Below are 22881 nucleotides of genomic sequence, written 5' to 3' on the forward strand. Positions count from 1 at the left end.
GCTTCTTGATCTTCTTTCTGGTTTCTGACACCGAGCTCCCAAAGCCATTGGAATTTCTTAAGCCAAGAGAACTGAAAATGTTTCTTTTTTTTTAAAAAAAAGATTTATTTATTTATACAAGAGCTGGGGTACAGGCCAGAGGCGCAGGAGGGTGAGAGAATTTACCAGAGACAGAGCGGAAAGCAGAACAGGCAGACGGACCAACGACACTGCTGAGGGGAGCAGCAGGCGAGACAGGAGAGGTCTGCATCGCCATGTGGGTAGCACCCTGGCAGGCCGGGATCGAACCTGTGCTGCAGAGGCTACGGACAGCTTCACAGCACTGCGCTCAACCCGCTGTGCCACCAGGGAGGCCCTTGACATGTAAATAAGATAACTTTAGAAAAGCCTCTTGATAAACTAAGACTGGAATCTTGTTGTCCAACTTTGTAATTAGTGTTAGAACTTTCAGTCTCTTTCTAACCCCCCACCTGTAGTAAGGGGAGAGGGGCTGGAGAATCCATTTCCATTGGCTACTGAGTTAATCAATCCTGCCTGTGTGATAAAGCCCATAAAACCCCGAAAGGATTGGACTGAAAGAACTCCCTGGCTGGTGGACAGTGGAATGCTTGAGGGGGTGCCCTCTGCATCTCTCTCATTTGTTTCTGAGTTATATCCTTTAAAATAAACTATTAGTCTAGTAAGGCAAAGTTTCTCTGAGTTCTCTGAGCTGCTCTAGAAAATCAGAAAATTTGGAGGGCTTCTAAAAAAATTAATTAAAGCCAAAGAGGGGGTCCTTGGAATCCCTGATCTATAGCTGGTCACTGAGAAGCTCAGGTGACAGCCTGAACTTGCACTTGGCTTTTGAAATGGGAACTAGATGGGATAGACTTGTAAAACCGAGGCTATAATCTGGAATCTGATCTCTCCTTAGAGAGATCTGACATCAGATCAGATGCCAGAATTGAGATGATGTGACACCTAATTGTCTGTCTAAGAATTATTTGACAGTGGTAATGGGAGGAGGAGTCCCCACACACAGTACTACCACATTGGAGTTGGATGAAGAACCCTTCAAAGGGTAAACAAATTAATTCTATTAAAATATTTAGTATAGTGCCCAGTGATTATTACTTAGCAAACTTTAGCAATTGTTAGCACTATTTTTAACTTTTTTTCCAGTCTATCTAAGAAGTGGAAACAGGTTTACTATCAGAAACATATAACATTAAAATATACAGGAAAAAATCAGAAGTATGTGTCCACATGTTTGTGGAAAAAGAAAGCTGTTGAAAACTAAGCATCTCAGCTGTTTCTGGATTTTCTCATTAACATTTGTTTGCTCTTTTTGATTCCCTTTGTTTATTGCTAGCAGAAGAGTGGTAGCAGGTGCCCAAAGTTTAAGGAAAAATATGGGAGGAAAATTGAAACTGGATTATAAATATCTATTCATTAGCTCTTTTTATCCCTGCAAATTGTGTGGGGGTATGAATGGAAAGAAACTAATCATTTGTGAGGGAGAGTCCTGTGCTATGCTTCTAGAAGGCAGGACTGAGGTTGCCGTGTTAGGAGAAGACTCTGGTCGTGTGTTGTAACAAAGTAGGATAAGCTAAGGGTGACCTAATGTCACATTTTGCCTGGGATTTCATTTTCTCTTTTTAGCACTGAAATGCTACATTCTGAGAAACCTCTTAGCACTGGAATACCTGGATGTGGTTACACTGTGAGAATTAGGGTCAGTACTGGGGAAATACCAAACCTAACTAGACATGCAAATCTGCAATAGAACTTCACCTTCCATCCCCATACTCTACCTTTTGCTTTTGCTCGCTACTAAAGGGACTAGTTAGTCACTCAAAGTGAGCATCTAGATGTGAAGAAAAGTAAGTTGGGCATGTAAGCGGTTAGTCAGGATCATGGGGCCCTCAGCCTTGAAAGAACATTCTGGAACAGGTGGAACATTCTGTAAGTTGACCCACCCCATCCTCAGAGCAACATCTGCATTGGCCATAATAAGCACTTGTTTGTACATTCCAAGAACCAGATGTCAGCTGGCTGAAGAGACCAAGGCCCCAATTAATGCCAGATGGCAAGAGCCAACCAGAGGAACCCTCGTGGAGCCCTGCCAATCAAAACAGCAAAACACAGAGTCACAAACCCCTCCTCTCCATTTTGAACAAAATATATAAGCTCCTGATTCTTACCCCTCAGTGGCACCACACTTAGGACCCCTTTCTGTCAAGAGAGCCTTCCTGTTCTCCTTATATGACAATAATTCTCTTTTTGTTTTGCCCTAGTTAATCTCCTCATTGAATTCTTTCCTATCTAAGACAAGGACAATAGGATCCTATCAGTAAGAGGTTAAAAACAAACAAAACATTCATTCTAGAAAATGCAATGTGGTATACTACTATCTAAAAAGATTATATATATATTTTTAATAACCACTTTTTGAAGCATTTAAAACATATCATGCATTTATATGTCCTCTCATTTAAGTCTGCATGACTCTGCAAGGTGGTAAAGACATGAAAATACAAGCTCAGTGACAAATTTGTGAAAGGAGAATGTGGTTTTCAGTGTAAGCTGTGTTAAAAGCTCAGTAAATCACCTTGAATATATGTCTTTTATCCCCATCATAAAACTTTATATTTATCTTTAAAATATGTCCCTATTTCTCACTGTTTCTGGATGAAAAGATTTGTTTAAATGTTCTCCAGTTATAATCACGTGTCCCCTACACATGCACACACACAGACATATACACATACACTGACACATTCACAGTTAGTAACTTTGGGAAATTTATTTAATTTTCCTGACTACAGCTAAGTAAGAAATGAGTCGGGCATAAGGGCCATGCTTTAGCCTTTATTAGACTTCTGCCACTTCTATTTCAAGCCACGCTAAAGGAAGATCCACCACCTTACACCAGCAAGAATGGCACATATTAAAAAAAAAAAAAAAAAACAGGAAACAACAAATGTTGACAAGGATGTGGAGCAAAAGGAACCTTCCTATATTGCTACTGGGAGTGCAACTAGCATCTTCTTGATCCAGTCATCTATTTTTGGGCATTTGGGTTGTTTCCAAAGCTTAGCTATTGTAAATAGTGCTGCTATAAACATAGGGGTGCAGGTGCCCTTTTGAATTCATGATTCTGTGTCCTCTGGGTAAATACCTAAAAGTGGAATAGCTGGATCTTATGGAAGCTCCATCTTTAGCAGGTTGAGGAATCTCCACACAGCTCTCGATTGTGGTTGGACCAGTTTGCACTCCTACAAGCAGTTGTAAAGGACTTTAAATGTCATCAACTTCAATTTCTTATTCTATAGCCTACAAATCACATGAGCATCACATGGTAATTAATAACTTGCATGATTAGGAAACCATCACCTCTCGGGCACCCTTGTTCTCCCATTGCTATCACTCAGCATTCTTCATCTTAAGGCGTTATCCTTTGTTCTTTCCTACATTCCTTTCTTCTCCCCTTCCTTTCTTCCCTCCTTGTCTGCACCCTCTTGTCCTATCCTTCATTTTTTCCCTGTCTTTCTCTTCTCAAACTAACAACTAAACACCTATGTGCTGAATATGGGAAGGCAAATCTTGGATTAGGATTAATCTTAGGTTTTCTGCCCTTAAGCATCTCACCCTAACCGTCTGTGGAGTTAGCAGCAAATGCAGTACTGTGAGGTGGATGTGTTGGCAGGGAGAAGAAAACAGCACTATGTGAATATGGCAAAGGGGTCTTTAATATTTTCTTCCATGAGTATATTCCTCTAAAACAAGATTTTAATTAAAAAAGAGGGATTAAGCAAGCAAGGATAAGGGGAAATGCAGTGGGCATCTCTTTTCTTCTAAAATGAAATATATTTCTTTAAAAAAGTCTCCATATCTTCATGATCAGTCTTGGTAGGACAGTGAGTTAAGTTCTCCTGACCCCGCCAAGGGGAGGTGGAAAACATGATGCAGGCAAGGACAGAAGCAATCTTTATCTAGGGGGGGTAAATCTTAAACAGAGTAGCAAAGTGATAATATGTTGCTGCCTTTAATTATTTTTGAGATATAATTGATAGCTCAATTATATCTGAACTGGATTCCTGTTGCACAAGTCATGGGGAAAAGCTGGCTTTTCCTTGCCACCTAAGCTGCGGGATGTGCTGGGTTTGTAGGTATAACTGGCACCTCCCACCCCAGGGAGGACTGGACAGTGCAGGCTACGCAAAGCAGCTAGCAGCAGCAGTGAAGATTCCCCGCTCTGCTGCTGAAGCAACCAGTGCTTGCAGCCCTAACATCAGGAGCAGTAGCAGTGGAGGCTGAAGTTGCTGCCTGTGGGCAGCATCCCCCTGACCCCCAGGTTTGAGTGTGAAGCTATTAAGTCTCCAGCAGCAGCAGTAGTGCTGCAGCAGCAGCAGCCTAGGCAGTAATTGTCACATTGGTGGCGAGTCAGCAGGAGATTCCCACTTGCCCACTGGCCGCCTGGAGCTCTGCCTCTGTAGCACCCAGCCCGCCCTGCGGTGGGAAGCTGCAGGTCAGCAACACTCAGGCCCACCTAAGTGTGTCGGGCTTGATGGCAGCCCTGTTGCCAGCTGGGTTTGAGCACCAGAACACCACCTGGCCCCTTTCTGGGGGTTTCCATGCCTTGCCCCAGAAGCTCTCTGCCTATAGGCAGCATAACCTGCATTGGGTGGCATTTTGCTATCAGTCACCAGTGCACCCACCAGGGCTCAGGCTGCCAGCAGAGGCCAGTGGTGATGACAGGTGGCAATAGTTCCCCTGCCATGCAGCCCCAGGGCACACTGGGACTTCCATGATAAGGTTGCCCTGCGTTGGTGCAAACTGCTATACGGGAGGCAACAGCTAGAAGAAACCCAGTGGGCCAACTCCTGCACTGCAGCTTCCTAGAGCCACAGGTAGTAGAGAGGCCCATGGAGTCCCAGGCCAACACGTTGGGTTCCCAGCAGATGCCGCCCTGCAGTGCTGCTGCAGCTCCTCACCCATGTTGTTACACACAGCCCCAACCAAGGGGCGCCAGGTGCAGAGCACCTCCAGGTCCAGTGAGGCCAGTTCTGGCTGAGGCCAGGGCAGATTTGCTCTCTATAGACTCCAAGTTTTCCCTTTTGTATTTGGAACCTAGATTGTAGAATGGACCAATCTGGTATGTGCTAAATGAACCAATCAAGTTCAAGCCCAGCTCATTAGTTAATTATTCTATTGAAAATCAAGAATGAGCTGATTGGTGCTGCATGGTTCCATCAGTCACTTAGGATTGAAAAAGGTCCCTAAGACCGAGTGATCTTGCAATTGTGCATATGGGTGAGAACCCATAGGCAGTGACCTATCTTCTACCTTGGCACTGTCCTTTAACCACTATAACCCCTACTCTAGCCCTGTTTCATACAACTTTGCAAGTTTAATAAATGCAATGTGTTGATTCAATACATTTATATATTGCAATTTGATTTCCATTGGGGCATTAGTTGACATCTATTACATTGCATAGTTATCACCTCCCTGAGGTTCAGTTTACCCTTCTGGGCAGTGAGGTAACAGGACTTCTCCCAGTGACCTTCCAGCTGTTGAGTGGCCCACATGTGGCCCATGATAAACAATCTACACAAAGCTCCTTTGGAGGCAGCTGTACTGTTACATTTTTGCCCTTGAGAACTAAGGTGAACATCTAAACTCCCTAAGTTGGCATCTACTCATAATGACTAAGGCAATTTAGAATAAAACAGATAGTGTCTAGGTTTCAGGGGGTCACTTGATATTTATTTTCCCCTAATTTTCTACACAGGCCATGTATGCCATGTATTAGTTTTGCAATCACATAGAAACCACAAATATTATTAAAAATAATTAGCAAAGCTTTCCCAGCACAGATGATTTGTGCTCCATTTCGGTGGCCCAGTGTGTTCAGGCTTGATAAGGAAATTGCTTCTCCAAAGGACACTTCCATTTATGTAGTGCACAGATCTACATGAAAGGCAAGAGGTTGCCATTTAACACAAATCTCTTTATCCACACCCTGGTTTTAGCAGCTGAGCAACCCAGAGCCATGGACAATGAAAAAAAAAAAAAAAAAAAAAAGATTTCTATACTAGGGTATAGTTTATGACTGCTTTATGTATGTACAATGATTTATCTAGTCAAAAGCAATTTTACATCCATTAATTTGTCTTATATTTACCATTATATCTTAATGTAGTAAAGGCAGGTATTGTTATGCTTGTTTTTGCCCTTATTGTTGATTTTTTTTTTTTTTTAGGAAATAAAGTAACAAAATATTAATTGTCCAAAATAGCAAAACCGTGAAAAGGCAAAAAATGATCTCAAGGGCCTCCCCTGGTGGCACAGGTGGTTGAACGCCGTGCTGTGAAGCTGTCCGCAGCCTAGGCAGTGCCAGTTCGATCCCAGCCAGCCAGAGAGGGTCACACATGGCGCAGCACACCTCTTCTGTCTCGCCTGCTGCTCCCCTCAGCAGTGTATTTCATCAGTCTGCCTGTTTTGTTCCCCGCTCTGTCTCTGGCCTATACCCCAGTTCTTGTATAAATAAATAAATAAATAAATCTTAAAAAAAAAAAAATCTCAAAATCAGATTTGCTTTTTCTAAGTCAATTGAACTTTCACCAAAAATGGCTAATGAATTTTTGTCCCCTAATGTGTTCTTTCTAGTAGCTTATTTAAGCCACATAATAATCCATTTATGTATTGCACAGATCTACATGAAAGTCAAGTAGGTGTTACTGGTTTCCTCAGTTTGCAAATGAAGAAGGAAACTAAACTAAGAGACAGAAGTGACTTCATTCTTACTATCTTTTTTGTACAAAAAAATCACTTGAAAAAGTCAATTAACTATTCTAAACTCCATTTTCTTCATAGTAAATAGTTACATCAGCATTATCTTCCATAATATAGATTTATAATGAGGACAAAAGTAGGTGAGGATGCTTAGCTCTATGAACTGTAACTTATAAAAAATGTATACTTAATTCATTTACAGTAATGCAATTTCATTTACAACAAATGTATTTACTACAATAAAAACACTAAATATTCCTATGCAAGGCACTGGCATGGTTGATTTAGAAACACTATATTTAAGACTTAGAGGTAAATAAAATATCCCTCTTTTTGCCTATTTAGTAAACTGAGGGTTGAGTTAATTCAAATAATTTAGATAAGGCCAAACACTTATAAATAAAATATTTCCTTCCCTGCGATAACCTAATTTATATGAATAAGTGACACAGGCTAACTCCATAGGGGGAGAAAAAACAGGGAAGCAAATAGTATTCATCTTGAATAATTTCAGGGAATAGGTGATTTTAATTAGAGTGCTGTGACACCAAGCCAATATATCACTTTTCTTTGTTAAGGGGAGGGAGGTAAATACCAACCTGTCTCCAAAACTAAGACAGGGCAACTTGACCAAGCTGAGGAATTTGATATTTGCGAGTGACATCAGCGAAAGATTTTCATCACTAGCACTCAACATTTCATATCCAGTATTCATTCATTATCTCAATACAAGCCACAAATATTTACACTGTTTATTCATTAATTCATCTGCATAGGAAATCTGCCCTTCAGGAGGGTCTTTAAAGGACAGACTATTAATTTTAATCATAGCATTAATATCATTTGGATTTTGTTTCTCTTCACATGTCACTCATTCATTCATTTATTGAATAAATATTTATTGAACATCAATTACATCTAACATATTTGATTCAAAGACCATGAATAAAGATATGGATTGCTAAGGGATTGTTTATAGGCAATAATTAGGTCCCTCTCCTTTTTTTTTCCCATCTGGTGTTGAGGAAACAAAAGTCACTTCATTTGAGACTCATGAAGAAATATAGGACAGTAACAACCCTTGACACTGAACACAGTTGCTTAATGTTATCCTTTTAACTATTTACTCAGTAGCTTGAGCACTGCTTCCCAATTTTGTGGCCCATGAACCAGTGACAACTGCACAGAATCTCCTGTTCAATGATTAAAAATCATAAATTCCTATTCCAAATTCAACCCAAGATTTAAAATTAGTATGTATAGGGCCTCCCTGGTGGCGCAAGAGGTTAAGACACAACCTATGAAGCTATCTGCAGCCTCTGCAGCATGAGTTCAATCCCCAGCCAGGGAGCTACCCACATGGCTTAGCAGACCTCTCCTTTCTCACCTTCTGCTCCCCTCAGCAGTGTACTTCAGTCTTCCTGTTCTGTTCCCCACTCTGTCACTGGTGAATCCTCTCACCACCTACACCTCTGGCCTATACCCCAGTTCTTTTATGCATAAATAAATAAATTAAAAAAAAAGGTAAAAATAAAGATAAAATCAGTATGCTTGGAGAAGGACTAAAAATGTTTGTTTTTGGTAATCCTGATGCATGGCATATACTCCACTGACTACAAAATACATATGCCTTTTTGAGAAAATGATATAACTTTGGTCAATCCTCCCCTATTAATGTACACATACCTGTATGAAATTCAAGTTTTACATAAAGTTCCTAAAGTCCACTGTGTGTTGTCTGGCAGGTATAGACACATTTCCTCATTTTGAAGCTTTGGGCACAGGATAGACACATTATGTCTAGGCATGTGAAGGAAATAGGCCTCAAGAAGTTGAGACTCAGCCCATGAACTCAGCAATCACATATTGAAATTATTAATTTAGGGCAAAATAATTTCTTTACATTCTCTCCTTGGGAAGAAAGATTTCATCAGATTAAGCAAAAAAGTATTGTCTATATTTGGTTAAAATGACAATTTTGAATGGAGTTTGAAATAAAAAGACTCAGATAGGTTTAATGGGCAGACTAAAAATGTGATGGGCATCAGGGAGCATAGCTTATGAGTACTCTTGTCTTACTGTCCTAAAGTGATAAATTTAGGATTTCAGCTAGGAAAGAGGGATGCAGATATTAATTAAGCATTGGTGAAGGCTCTAGATGGTTCAATGAAGAAGAAATGTCAGTTCATTTTGTGTTAGTTACATTGTCTTAGTTCTTAGGTTAGAGAAATGCACACTTGCAAGAAAGTATGTCCCATAATGACTTAAGACCTGAAATATGATGATTATGAGAATTTAAGATTTTGTATGAGAATTTAAGATTTTGGTAACTGAACTGATGAATTCCTGTTATGGACCGGGCCCTAAGCTTCAGAAGAGTATGGTTAAATGCCCCTCCCTTGCCACAAACACTCATGCACATATACAAAGAGACAAAGAAGAGATGAAAAGATGCATGTTTCTGTGAAGGAGCTGGGGATAGGATGGGTTGGCCAGGGACCTAGAGTGCTCCTGCTCTCAAAGAAAGCTTTGCCTTATTTAATTTTAAGTAATAAATTGTTGCATGCCATTTTTCTTGAAAAGAAAAAAAAATGCTATTTTTTTCAACGATGGAAGTTCATCACTTAAAAGTAATATTGGATTGCCTAAAATGTCTTTTATCAAATGATGTTCAAAATGTCCAGCAAATCTGATACAAATCTTTAATTCACTTATACTATCTGGAGGAAGTTTGAATATCCCACTATGTAATCTGATTGGGTCACCACTAAAATCTAGAGGAAAAATTCATAGAGAAATGGTTTCACATGAGTGAGCCCTTAAATCCGGCCTCCTATAGCAGTTTTTTTTACAGTGATTCATTCCTCAAAGACCATTCGGGAGAACAGTGTCTCAAAGGATTTTCTAATAGTGGAGAGTATAACCACTGCTTTCCAAGGGATGGCCTTTCTACGAACAATATGTAGAAATTAATTTGTTAGGCTGGGATCAGACAGATGTAACTTTACCATAAGCTACTTTGTGTGATCTTAGACAAGACAATTTAAACTGTGAGTTTTCCTCTAATCTTTCCATTATGGATAAGATCCTCATTTTTGTAAGGCAGGTGTGATAAATATGATAAATGTGATAAATTTACATAGATAAATAATCTGGAGTGTTTTTCCTGAACCTCATGGGAAAATGAGTAAAATGGATAAAAGATCTCGGTTGCAACTACTTTAAGAACTTCCTCTGACAGGTTGAATGGCAGGAGAAGAGACCAACCCAGTGGCCTTGGGAAGGTATATGGACAATAACATTGACCATGTGATTGTCACATGTGACCATGTGAGTGTCTTCTACATTCCTTTCTAGGTTTCAGACCAAGAATTCCTGAATTTAAGGAAATCATTTACCAGGACTCTACCTAGACTTCAAAAATCCTGAGAAGCATTTACTTTAATAAGAAGAGATTTCCCCTCCAAAGAGATTGGATTCAAACATGATCTGATTGAAGGAATTAGTTAAAAAGTGTAGAAAATATAAAAGGAAAATGTCTCTAGTCTCTGTACAGTGATCTTTACCTAAATGGCATCACAGTTCATACCAATAAAGATTCCAAGAAGAATCTAAAACAAATTGGGATTCGAAGAGGATCCAGATACATGGTAGAAGCGTCAGGGAGAAGTGAATGCAAGTTAATTACCACAATGGGGACCACTGCAATTATCCTGCCATTTCACTTCCTTGAACACATTTTGCAATGATAGCTGAATTTTTAAAAAATCTGGCACAGGACTAAAATTATCAGCATTCTCTTACTGGAATAATGCTAGAGAATTGCATGTGAATTTTTAGAGTTTCAGAATTCCCATGTGGCATTCTTGGAAAAAATAGTTTTTAATTTTCTGCGTTGACTGCATTTTGACAATTGTCTACCTCTTTCCATAACTGTCTACCATACAGTTCTCCAATAAAGAAAAACCATGACATTTTTTGCTTTCATAGCAGTAGGCGCTCCCCTATCATAGAACTGATCATACAGTGATTTTGTACCTTTTTTTTTTTTTTTCCTGAATCATCCTATGTACTTCAGGCATGATCTTTATTGTATTTACCATCATAAGCCTAGTGCCTTGTATTATTTATCTTTGACTGTGAGCCATTTCTTTGGTAATGCAGTAATATTTCTTTGTGGTTTTTATTTGTATTTCCTTGAAAAGTGATAATGCTGAACACCATTTTCTTTGTTTATTGATTGGCCATTTGGATAGTCTGTGAAGTATCCATTTCTTTTGCCTATTTTTCTATTCAGTTATAGACATTTTCTTATTGATTTGTAGGTAGGAATTCCTAATGTATTCTGGATATGCATTTATATATCTGTATCTATTATAAATACATAATTTAGAGTTATAACTATAGTTATATGAAACAGACATTTTTCTACTCACTTTTTAAGTCACTAAGTGAAAAAAATATGTATTGCATATACAATATGTTCTAAGGACAAGGCTAGTTCTATGGATAAATAAATGTTATTGTATAGAGGCCTCCCTGGTGGCGCAAGGGGTTAAGACTCAACCTATGAAGCTATCTGCAGCCACTGTAGCACAAATTTGATCCCCGGCCAGGGAGATACCCACATGGTGCAGCAGACCTCTCCTGTCTCACTGGCTGCTCCCCTCAGCAGTGTATTTCAATAGATCTGCCTGTTCCCCACTCTGTCTCCAGTGAATCCTCTCAGCCCCCTCATCTCTGATCTGTACCCTAGTTCTTGTATGCATAAATAAATTTTAAAAAATAAATGTTATTGTATAAAATATTTACATATTTTATGTTTTATTAAAAATAACATTATTGAATTTTAATATTAATGGCTAACTGGAAAGAGGCATGGTAACCCTCAACCTCCATCCCTCACCAAATAACCTGGAGTCATTTACCTGGACATTGTGAGTATCAAAGCTATTTTACAGTATGTCTCTGAAAGTGGAATATTCTTCATCATTATAGGTATCCAGAAATTCCTAAAGCTCTAAAATTATAAGTTGCAAATACATATTTTGGTTACATACTAGAGGACACATATGCATGGGTAGCTGATAACTAATAACTTCTCTTTCAAAATAAAATGTAAGATGAGCAAGATATTTTATTCATTAAATAACTTTTTATACTCAAGTATTCTCTATGAAAACACCCCAAAGATTTTTGTTTCACACATTTCATTTAAACCATTGATTTTTTAAAAAGGAATAATGTTTAACTTATATCATGACTAAATATAGAGTGCGACGTAACTTCTTAGTTTGACAGACTAGCCATAGGGTGATCAACTAAAAATCACCTTAATAGAGATACATGAATGATTGTTCAGTGATAAATCAGTTTCTTTCCAGATAAAAGAGCAGTATGTAACTTTTTGGAAGTCAAAGCCTCTTTCACTGAATTAATTAATAGAATCACCTATTCATTTGGAAAGTCAAATAGTGAGTAATTAGATAAGTACATCAACAGTATTTATTAACTCAAACTCTATAAAGGGAACAGTAGGATGCATTGAGTGGGCATAGACATACCCAGCGGGCTGGGTCCCTCCTCCATAACTTCACATAGTTTAACATTGGAGATGAGCCATAGAACTTAAATGTAGAGAGTGCATGCATAAGCCATTTAGAAATAAATGATTATGGCCCTTTAGTCAAACTCATGGGAAGATGGTATCTTTGAGAGGAGCTGTGAAGGACTCAGGGATGGAGAGAAGCAGTGCACACCAAAACTGTTCCATGTGACAGCCCTTGCCATTTCTATTTATCTTTAAATTAATGAAATAATTTGAAAAGCACAGTTCCTCACCTGAACTAGTCTCATTTCTAGTGCTCAATCAATAGCTATATGTGGCTTGTGGCATCATGCTGAGTGGCACAGGTACAGATGTTCCTTATCACAGAATGTTCCGTTGAACAGGGCTGATCTAAATAGAAGGGAATACACAAAACTCAGGTTGAAAACTGAAAACTGAATAGTATACCCATAGGAGAACAAATGTATCAGTGCACCCGACCTTACTAATTTGAAGGTCAATGACTACAAGGCACCTTGGGGAAAAAAAAAAAAATGTTATTAAACCATGGAAGCATTTAAGACCAGTACTTGTTTCTTGTTTCTTTCTTTTTTTTTTTTAAGATTTATTTATTTATTTATACATACAAGAACTGGGGTATAGGCCAGAGTTGTGGGGGGGTGGTGAGAGGACCCACAAGAGACAGAGTGGGGAACAGAACAGGCAGAGTGACAGAAACACACTGCTGAGGGTAGCAGTGGGTGAGACAGGAGAGGTCTGCTGCACCATGTGTGTAGTTCCCTGGCTGGGGATCGAACTTGTGCTGCAGTGGCTGCGGCTAGCTTCATAGGTTGTGTCTTAACCCCTTGAGCCACCAGAAAGGGGAGGCACCCCCTTTCTTTAGTTTTTTTTTTAAGTAAAAATGTGATCAAAACTATACATTAATGATGCTGGGATGGTAACAATCAATTTCAGTTTGAAGAGGAAAGAGGATCTTCACATCTGAGTTAGACCCATAGCAGATTAAATATAGGGGCCATGAAGGGCTTATATTACTATCACTCATTCATTCAAAACACATTTATTAAATATGTACTCTAGGTCACTCTATAAAAAAGATATGGCAATAAACAAAATAGAAAAAAAAAATTCCTTCCTCATGTAGGTTATTTTTTTTTTACAACTTGGCTCTACATTACATTCATTCATTATACTTCTATGTACTTCTTACAATAAATCTATTGGCTCTCATTTAATAGACTAGCTTAGGTTCCCAATCTACTAACTACACTAATAAAATGACACTATGTGGCTATATTGATATATTTACTGTAGTTCCCTCTTATCTGCAAGGGCTGCAATCTAAAATCCCAATGGATGCCTGGAACTGGGAATATTACCAAACCTTTTAATATACTGTTTTCCCCAATACCTACATACTTAATTTATAAACTAGGCACAGTCAGAAATAAACAATAATTAAAATAAACTCTGATGAAAGTCATGTGAATGTGATCTGTCTCTCAAAGTATCTTATTGTACATCACATGTTTTCATCATGATTGGCCACAGGTAGCTGAAACTACAGAAAACAAAACTGCAGATAAGGAGGGACTGTTATATATATGTGACTGACACTGTTCTAAGTATTTTATTTATTTTTTTTAAGATTTTTTTTTTAATGCAAGAGCTGGGGTACAGGCCACAAACACAAAAGGCTGAGAGGATTCACCAGAGACAGAGTGGGGAGCAGAACAGGCAGACGGACCAAAGACACTGCTGAGGGGAGCAGTGGGAGAGACAGGAGAGTTCTATTGTGCCATGTGGGAGAGATCCCTGGCCAGCCAGGAATAGAACCATCGCTGCAGAGGCTGCAGACAGCTTCACAGCCTGCGTTCAACTTGCTGTGCCACCAGGGAGACCCCTGTTCTAAGTGTTTTATTAATCTCATTTATGTCTAATATCCATTTAATATTCCTAGAAACTTTAGGAAAGAGAGATTAGCATTTATATCTGCTTTAAATAAGTGACAAAGCTGAGGTTTTACATTTTTATATAATTTGTTCAAACTCATCCAATTACTAGCAGCTGAACAGGATTTGGGCTGAGGCCATCTGCGTCTACAGGCCACCCCTCATGTGGAATGCAAAACACATAGATCTCTGGTTTCGATGCCCATCCTCACACCTTGAAAGGAGAAATCATAATATTCAGTGACTTCACTAGCTCTGAAATGTGAGAGAGAGTAATTAAATTGCTAGATACTTGTAAAGGCCGGACCGGACACAGTGCAGGTTTTCTGATCCCATGCAGACCGGGTAAAGGAGGAGTCAGAGTCCTCAGTAGTTTTGCAGGTTTTTTATTTGGGGTTCACCAGGCATATGGCAGGCAGGGGTGCTGGCTAGGGGGCCGGGAGGCTGGCAGGCCTCCCAGCCCCCAGCAAGTCTTCACTCTATCTGGGCTCTCTAGCGTTCATTATGCTGCTTCGGCTTCTTCTACTGCTGCTGCTGCTGCTGCTGCTCCTGCTTCTGCTGGCGTCCCTGTGACGCTGCCCTTAAAAGCACAGTCTTAGCCCAGGTGAATCCTATCTACATCTGCCCACACCCTACTCCAGGTGCCCGCCATCAGGCATGCATTCAGGACAAAGATCCATCCTCTATCTATCCTGATGGCGGAAGGGCAGAAAAGCCTGACATTTTCTTTACCCTACAGTCCACCCCCTCAGGGTTTTCTGCCATACAGTCTATACATATATATACAATTTTCTAAGCAAACAAACAATGCAGCCATGGCCCACAAAAGCAAATACATCAAATATAACAAAATACAATATAACAAAATACAACAGAACACAAATAAGTCCAGGCAGGGCACCAACCTAGTGCAAAAGACAATTATTGGTACCAGCAGATGAGCCACCACATCTGCTGCCGAAGGCACTGCTCATACGAGGAAGGGGAATCACTCACGGCATCTACTATATCACACCAGGAGCCGTCAGGCTTCCTGGCCTTCTCTGGCTGTAGTCTCGGCTACAAGCCACACACAGCATCCACCCCCAGGATGCACTAGCTCTGGGATTGGCAATTTTATTCTGTTGGGGGTAATCGCCAACCCTCAGGGTTTCTGTCTGCAGTCACTCCAACACTCGGCCTTCACAGCCACCAGCGCGACTCACAGACCCCTGCACTCAGGCCGACCCACTGCACAAGCACATGGGTCGGGGATCCAAACTCTGCATTCGGCTTGGGCTCCACCCCAAGCCACATTCCCCACCCGTCCCCCAAGGACGGGTTCCTCAGCTCCTCACCCTCACTCAAGAATGAGCAGGGCATCACCCACAGGTGATTTTACGAGACTCACAGTTCTTCAGCATACCCAGGCTGCTTAACAGCCGCTTAGGGCTTCTCAACTTAGCATCAGTACCAGCTTTTGCCTTCTTAGTTGGCTTTTCTCCTCCACCTGGCTGCTGGGTATGCACAGGCTGCTTTTGGCCATCAAGGCCCACTGGCCACCCCCAGATTCCCATCTCCTGGGGTTTACAAACAAAACTGTTCCACCCCCAGGGTCCCAAAACATATCAACCTGCAAGGTCTTCTGCCTTCTGGCGGGATTGTCAGTCCAAGTTTATCAGTCCATGTCCACCAGTTGAAGTCCATTGGCCTCTCCTTGCGTCAGCAACGGCCTGCTGCCTCAGGGGTCATTGGCTGGTCCTTTCCGGTGTCGTTGGCTGGTCCTTTCGGGCATCTCCTCCATGCCAGGTCTTGTCCTGTAGCTCGTGGACGTTGTCCACCTTCTGTGCCACCATGGCGCCTCCAGCGTCATCACAGGCAAACAGTCTGTTCTCTTTAGTCCCTCCAGGTCTTCGGAGGGCTCCAATACCCGCCTGCATGGATCCTGCCGACCCACGCCAATTGTAAGGGCAGGACTGGACGTGGTGCAGGTTTTCTGATCCCATGCAGACCGGGTAAAGGAGGAGTCAGAGTCCTCAGTAGTTTTGCAGGTTTTTTATTTGGGGTTCACCAGGCATATGGCAGGCAGGGGTGCTGGCTGGGGGGCCGGGAGGCTGGCAGGCCTCCCAGCCCCCAGCAGCAATCTGGGCTTCTAGCTCTATCTGGGCTGCTGCTGCTGCTGCTGCTGCTGCTGCTGCTGCTGCTGCTGCTGCTGCTGCTGCTGCTGCTGCTGCTGCTGCTGCTGCTGGCGTCCCTGTGACGCCGCCCTTAAAAGCACAGTCTTAGCCCAGGTGAATCCTATCTACATCTGCCCACACCCTACTCCAGGTGCCCGCCATCAGGCATGCATTCAGGACAAGGATCCATCCTCTATCTATCCTGATGGCAGAAGGGCAGAAAAGCCTGACATTTTCTTTACCCTACAATACTGGTGCCATCCATTTAGGGAGGAATCATAACTGCACCGTGACATCACAAATGTCCCTCTGAATAAACCCAAGTTCATATTATCACTGCTCTGGCCACATGAGTGTGATGGAAATAGTCTGATGTTTTCCATGAGAAATACTTCTAAAATTAGAGGGCAGAGGAGGAGCAAAAGTGGAAATATCAAAGATCGTGTACAAAGCTGAGATTTGAGGAAGAAGGTCCTTGCCCTGAACAGGATTGGGAGTTTTCCTAATACATGGATGATCACAGCAAGCTCCAGACCCCTGCACCTTCCACCATCAGACAGGAATTCACACTCCCACTCAGCAGTTAAAGAAAAACACTTAGGTGTGATAGCTGCTCATGGTTTTTTCTCTTTGGCAAAAAAGAAAGAAAGAAAGAGAGAGAGAGAGAGAGAGAGAGAGAGAGAGAGAGAGAGAGAGAGAGAGAGAGAGAGAGAAAGAAAAGAAAAAAGAAAAGAAGAAAAGAAGAAAAGAAAAAGGTGGCATTTGTAATTTCAAGCACCATTAAAACTCAAGAGCCATAATTTTGACTCTAGAGCTCTCTGGCACTGGAGGTTGGTGGGTGCATGGACATGGAACCTTCCTCACCTGTATCCCTGCTGTTGGAGGCCCAGTTTTTTTGTTCTCTGTAACGAGCTGATATGTTCCCCAAGCCTAAAAGCCCAGATAGTCTCTGCTCCCTTTTTCACCTGTTCTACATTTTTGTGGATTGCTTGATCGCCACACCTCCAAGCTCGTCCACTTACCATCCCAAAGACAGTCAGCCCCCGGGTTCAGCTTCACTGCCTTCTTTTTTTTTTTTTTTGCTTCTATTACTCCAAATATCCTAATCTGGTCTCCAAATCCCCCTTTGTCCTGTGCCCTTACAATACCTTATTCGCGATTAGTCTTTAAATGTGTTCTGGTCATGTAAACCCTGACTCAAAGCTTTTATTCATCCCCACTGATCTTTATGTTGCCTGAGCTTCTGAATATGGTTCCTAAGAACTTCACCATCTGATCCTTTTATTCAGCAATTGGCCCTTCCTGGGACTCTTAACCAGTTCTTTGGGCAGGGATGGGGGGGGATATGGAGGGGCGGTGGGGCATCCAGCCAGATTGACATCCTTGTCAGTCTCCTCCCCACTTCAGCCCCAACGGGTCTGTCACCAGAATACTGCACAGGGACAGAATAATCAAGACTGCCAGAGCGAAAGCTCCAGGGGATTATCAGGCTCAAACATATCAGGTTGCTCCCCACCTGATGGTGGGAGAACAGTGCTTTGAAAGAGTGCTACAAATTAAAATCTATATTTTGTGTATTTTTAGCTTTAAGCTCACATGGTAACTTCCTGTTCCTGTTTCAAACATAAGGAAAACATGGTATAGGGGAAGGTAAAAGTATCAGGCTTTTCTGCCTTCCCCGCCATTAGGATGGATGACGGAACCCTGTGGTCCCAAATTCATGCCTGATGGTGGGCACCTGGAGTAGGGTGAGGGCCTAGGTAGATGGGATTCACCTGGGCTGAGACTGGACTTTTAAGGGCGGCGTCACGGGGACGTCAGCAGAAGCAGCAAAGAAGCCAAGAGAAGCAGGAGAGCAAAGAAGCAGAGAGAACACAAGAGAACGCAAGAGAAGGCCGGAGAGCCCAGAAAGAATGAAGACTTGCTGGGGGCCGGGAGGCCTGCCAGCCTGCCAGCCTTCTGGCCCCCCTCCCTGCCATGTACCCGGTAAATCCCAATAAGAGCCTGCAAAAGCCACCAAGGGCTCCAGGCCTCTGACTCCTCCCTTACCCCGACTACTGGGTCAAAAAACCTGCTCAGTTCCCATTCCTGCCCACTACACATGGGAATTAGACTCTGGGAAATCAAAACCAAAACATTTACATTTAGGCCAAGGCAGAGGCTTCTGAAACAAGATACCAATTTGTCTCCGAACCCAGACTTAAGTTCCTTGTAGTCAGGTGAATTTCGTTGTTTAAGAGCTTACAGGTGTTGCCCATGTGCTTATTCCTTGAAGCCAACCAGGTACCCACTCTGCCAGTGGTCAGGTGGCAGCATATTTAATGGTTAGGCTCTGCTGCCCAGCACCCTCCCCTGAGCTCCTGCAGGACAGGCATCATATGCTACTGTGGAAGTGGGGTCTCAAAGTGATGGCAAACATCAAGCCCTTTTGGGGGCCACAAGAGTATCACAAAGTACTAAAGAGAAGAGGCAATAATGAGGATTTATATGAAATCAATATGTCTTCAATGGGCTTACTCACTTTCCTATTGTACCATCAGAGAGAAAAGATCAGAAAGATCAAACATGGTCAAATGATGTGGCGAGGAAAAGAAAAGGAACTGGCTTCTGGAGGGCCTGGTGGGGACTTCAGCAAAGGGCTTGGGGTGAGAGGAGCATATATCGAAGCTGTGAAACTGAGCCAATTCAGGGAATGCATCACACCAACACCCATGGACATGGGCACCTTACAGATGATCAGAGCCAGATATTTCAGGCCAAAGTAATATCCCTGAGACAACTATTGTCATTTGGTTTGGACTGCTTGGAGACTGGGGTGTCATTGCACAAGCCCAGGGAGGGCAGCTTGAGGAGTGCCATTTAGGAAGTTGGAATTTTCTGGAATCCACTGCTTCCTGACTGTATCATTTTATGCAAAGTAAATGAGGCATGGACAGATAACCCGTCTCTCCTTTTGGCCTTAGTGTTTTCATCCCTTACTTTTAGGAGATAGGAAAACTATTGCGTATTCTGTTACTTCTCCAAGGGCAAACCATAAAGACGTACCCTCCACTAGGTGATCACCCTTCACCAGAAATCACCCACCCAGAGTTGAAAGTGTGGAGAGCAGTGCTAGGCACTCTATTTGTTCTTCAAATAGACATCACTCTATATGACCATCGAGTTTAAAAGTAGTCAATAATATTGACTGGGTAATTTTCCCCCTCAGTTGAAATGCTTGGATACCTTGATGGGTCCGTGTTTCAGAGTAAACACAGAGAACAGAATTTCTTTGCATACTAGAGGAAGTAAAGAAGTTGGAGATCTCACACAATGAAGGATGGAAAGAGGAATCAACCAGCAAAAGAAGTGTGAAGCTAGCAAGAAGAATGGAGGAAAGTGATTCCTCTCTATGGTTTTCCCAAACTTTGGAGATTCAGAAGGTATATGGCATATGCAAATTCCTTATGTAAATCATGGGAAGCTTAGAGCTTTGTATGGATTGATGCCAAGCAAACTACAACTGAAATGAAAAAAAAAATGTTGGAGGCAAAAAAGAAACATAAAGATGTAAACTCCTAGGATGAACACAAATTAATGTGGGGGTATTGAAATTTCATGGCCTTGGTGTTGTTGGTATCTGAGAGTATTATACCTAGATCTTTCGTGTATAAATGTCCTCCAACTGACATTTGAATAACATCAGCTATTTCCATATTTTCAAGTTTGGTATGGTTCAAATCATAACCCCTAGAGGAAAGGATAGGATTTCAGGCCAGTGATCTAGCCTGGCCTTAAGACAGAATGTGATGTACAAGAACTGGTACCTTGTGTCATCTCATAAAAACTGTAAGAACAGAAGTAGAAATAGCCACTGAGTCCCATTCACACAGCTCTTGAGAAATAAAAGAAGTAATCTGCTTTGCCATGCTGACTTTCTAGGAAGTTTAACAGAATACAAAGTAGGCAGACAGAATTGAATCAGAGACAACATTTAGATCTAAAATACAGTAACAAGAAACTGGAATTTTCCTACATGGAGCACCAGTGTGGTTTAATGAAAGAGTCTGAGCATCAGATGATGGCTCAGCCACTCTCGATCTACAGACACTTGGCAATGAGGAGCGAGGGGAAGGTCCTCACTCACACACTCACCCCTTCTCTCCATTCTTCTTGTGCTCCTCCCACCATGGCTGTGTTATAATTGTGCATTTCAGTCTGTTCATTTTTGAACAAAGTTACCAATTTTGGACAATTTTTTTTGGGCTATGTGTTAGATTAGATAAGTCATCTTGTTTCCCTGGCCTTAAATCTCTCTGAAAGGAGGTGTTGAACAAATTGTTTCAAACAGCCTTTCTAATCTTATGATGTTATGAGTGAGAATTTATAATCCTCAAAATCCACTCCCTTTAGAGCTTTGACTTTCTAGGATTCAAGAGAACGTTTTTCTCCATATTCAGCAGTCACAGACTCGACTCCCTCATTGGTAGCGTTCCATTGTGTTCAAATGGCCAGAAGAGAAAAGCTGTGGTGTACTTATAAACTTGTGACTAATGTGACATTAAACATTTAAGATGCAAAACCATGCCATATATAATGACTGAATATTCATTAGACAGACCATTTTTATCTCAAAATTAAACCAGTAAAAATGTGCAAAATGCTTTAATTTGTGACCAATCTTAACAACAAATTGTTGGTGCAAAATATGGTTCAGCTTTCAGCTCTGTGGAACAAAGCCTAAACTTTCTCTCACGTTTTGTTTATTAAATATCCATATCCACAAAGAAAAGTGAAGACTTTTCCTTCGCAAATGGAAGAACTCCCCCCTTCATAAATTTTACTTAGCAATCCCCTTTCTTTGATACTGGATTTTGGGGCTTCATCATCAAACTTAGTGAGATGACTTTTATGACATGATGGAATTCTTGTCAATCCATGATAAACTTCTGTGATACAGGTAAGAAGGGAGGGAAATGTAGTAGTTATCCCTAGAACAGCAACGATCATAGGCATTCACTCACAGCTTGTTAAAAAGATGAATGAATGAACAAACACAGCATAAAGGGTACTTCAGATCTTTCCCATTAGTGCCCAGTGCAGTCCTCTAGAAAAAGGGTGACAACACTCACATAGTTAGGGAAAGAGTGCCCGGCCCCCTAGCTGGTTAGTAATGGGGAAAGAACTTGAATAAACCCAGTGTTCATTTTTAAGAGGGAAAAAGTGGAACTTAAGAATGTTTTCTCACAACATAGATGTAATGATATTATTGAATTTACTTTTACTCTGTTGGATTCATTTTATGTCTATGGATAATATAACTGAAGAGGATGTAGGGTTTGGTATTAGAGAGAAAGGTTTGATTTCTACCTATGTTGTTTAGCAGTTGTATAGTTTTGACTGAGTTCATAAATAGCAAGACTCAGTTTTATTATCAAAAATATAAGACTCAACTTACCTAAAAGCATCTTTCTAAGGATTAGAGAAAACACTTACCTAGAGTATCTCCATGTATGTGAGGCCTTCTGGTATTCAACAAATGGCAGTTATGTCTATTAACATAGGTGCTTATTAACATTTAATGAATGGTTGTCTCAATTTTACAAAACTTTGAACAGTTTTATGCAATTTCAACTTCTTAAAAGTGAAATTTCATGCATAACCTTTGAAACCTCTAATAAGCCAAATGAAAAAGTGTAGTTCCGACACTAAAACATCATTACTGTAAGATAGATGGTTACTATTGGGAGCTGTCTGCAGTTTCACTCCTTTGATATCTTTATTTTTTTTTTTAAGATTTTCATTTATTTATTTATTTTGCATAGAAGAACTGGGGTACAGGCCAGAGGTGTGGGGGTGGGGGTGAGAGGATTCGCCAGAGACAGAGTGGGGAGCAGAACAGGCATATCTACTGAAATACACTGGGAAGCCCTCACTCCCTTGATTCCTGATTTTGGGGGTCACAAAAGTCTTAGTAAAATCATGTAAAACTCCTAAAAGAAAGTAGATTTTGCCTGGGCTATGTTCTTCCATCCTCTTATTACCTCTGGAGTCAAGTTCTCCACTATGACTGTAAAGATCTACCTACACACCAGATGTGTACCTCTCAGATGATTGTTTTTTGCTTAGTGGTCACAAAGTGAGTAACACAACTACTGCACCTATTTCTACAAGTTTCTGTCTGAGTAGCTCTTTCAATTACATGCCCTGATGTGCTAGGCCTGGCTGAATGACTGAGAGTTGCTGCTAATGGGACTTTCTCTGCTTACCTTGCAAGAATGGAAAGCTGTTTTGGTTTTATTTTTTTATGCAATGTAGCTAGTTAGCCATCAGTCTTTCTGTGCACACATAAACACTAAAATAAAACTGCTTGATGGTGTTGCTGATCCAAATGTTGTAATTGGTATGAACATGAAGTCTTTGATTATATTTAAAAGTAGATAAA

The sequence above is a fragment of the Talpa occidentalis genome, unplaced genomic scaffold (assembly GCF_014898055.3).
Source record: "Talpa occidentalis isolate TD23 unplaced genomic scaffold, MPIMG_talOcc4v2.1 talOcc4.3, whole genome shotgun sequence".
In the NCBI taxonomy this organism is placed as follows: Eukaryota; Metazoa; Chordata; class Mammalia; order Eulipotyphla; family Talpidae; genus Talpa; species Talpa occidentalis.